The 1614-nt window shown below is 37.5% G+C and overlaps 1 pseudogene; it reads left to right on the top strand.

Annotated features, from left to right (window-relative positions):
- The window catches only part of LOC119272531, a 2276-nt pseudogene extending 847 nt beyond the window's left edge, over positions 1-1429 (top strand).
- The last annotated feature ends 185 nt before the right edge of the window (positions 1430-1614 follow it).

The raw sequence follows: 1614 nt of genomic DNA, 5'->3' as shown, positions 1-1614 counted from the left end.
TTGGCGTCATGCGCGAGTGCTCGTGACCGATAGACACATTGACTTGACTTGAGATTCTCGCGCTCTGCATACATCCTGGATTGGCACATGGAAGTACCGTATACTATGTTTTTTTATCTGTTACTTATCACGGAGGCCTGTGTATGCGGCAGAACACATTTCCTGTATTATGGTCCTATAATCGGATTGTGAAAAAGTGAAGATATAAAACAAATCCAGAATACATCGCAAGTGGCAAGGGAACTGGAAAGTGTTTATGTGCTGTAAAAAGTTTATTCCATCATGCAGTATAGTACTCCCTCTGTAAAGAAATATAAGAGTGTTTAGACACCTACTTCAGATCACTACTTTAGTGATCTATAAACAGTCATATATTTCTTTACTCAGGGAGTAAGTGTTTTTTGTGTGTATATATTTGTGCAAGTGCGTGTGAAACAGCAATGCCCTGGTTGGCTGTTTTATCTTACTGAAAGCTCTCTGTGCACTGAAAATGGAGCTCTTCCCTAAGTTCACCCGGGCTCATTTACCAATCAATTGTTATACAGGTTTCATTAGCTTGATACAGAGGCTTTAAGGCACACCTGGTAAAGTCGATTGGTAGATGTATGGTTAGACAGATCATGGTTCAAAAGAGTGTAAAATCGATTCACACTATGCTTTAATCATGTTAATTTTGTATTATGTGCATCATGTTTTCTCGCTTATTATATTGTTACTTATGGCAATAAGCATTAATGCATTATGCATAATTAAAGGATCATATGACAAATCTACTTTGTATGCTTAGGAACAAGAAGTTAAATCCTTACATAATATATTCCTTTTATGCTTTACTGAAATTTGTTGATTCTCAACTCATGTGCTCGGGCACAAATGCTCTACCATAAATGCATGATTACATGACTGGTTTGATAAACATTGGTTTACTTGGGCGATCTAACAAGCATATACCTTTTCACAGTTGATGTTTTGAAGCCTGGCAACACTGTCATTATCCGCAATGCAAAGATTGATATGTTCAAAGGGTCAATGAGGCTTGCTGTTGACAAATGGGGCCGTGTTGAAGTAACTGAACCAGCAAGCTTCGGTGTAAAGGAGGACAACAATCTTTCACTTGTGGAGTATGAACTTGTCAATGTTGAAGAGTGAAAATCACATCGATCTTAATCAGAAGTGCTTTCCCAAGCCTGTTGGTCAAATCTACTTGTTGAGTTGTCTAGAATGTGAAAGATGGATCTTCTGAGTTCATATTGGAATTGTTCGCTCGAACTACCGCAAGTTCCTTCTTATCAAGCATTTCTATCTATGAGTGATTGTTAGTTGCTGCAGCAGTTGTGTTTCTGAGAACAAATGTGATGTGCTGAGCAGTAATATACAATTTGATCTCCTAAATGGATTATGCACCTTTCAGCTTGCAATTTTTATTTTATTTTAAACACTGATGATGTGAACATTTTGTTCTTGCGATGATCAACACACTGATGTTGGATAGTGGCTTGATACTACCCACAAAAGGAGGATTGTTGAGTTATGATTGGGTGATGGAAAGAACCATGTTTGTATTCTCAACAGAAAATAATTATTTGAACTTGACACCACATGTTTTCTACGAAC

This window comes from Triticum dicoccoides, chromosome 3A, assembly GCF_002162155.2.
Source record: "Triticum dicoccoides isolate Atlit2015 ecotype Zavitan chromosome 3A, WEW_v2.0, whole genome shotgun sequence".
Lineage (NCBI taxonomy): Eukaryota > Viridiplantae > Streptophyta > Magnoliopsida > Poales > Poaceae > Triticum > Triticum dicoccoides.
This window is presented reverse-complemented; position numbering and strand designations above follow the sequence as displayed.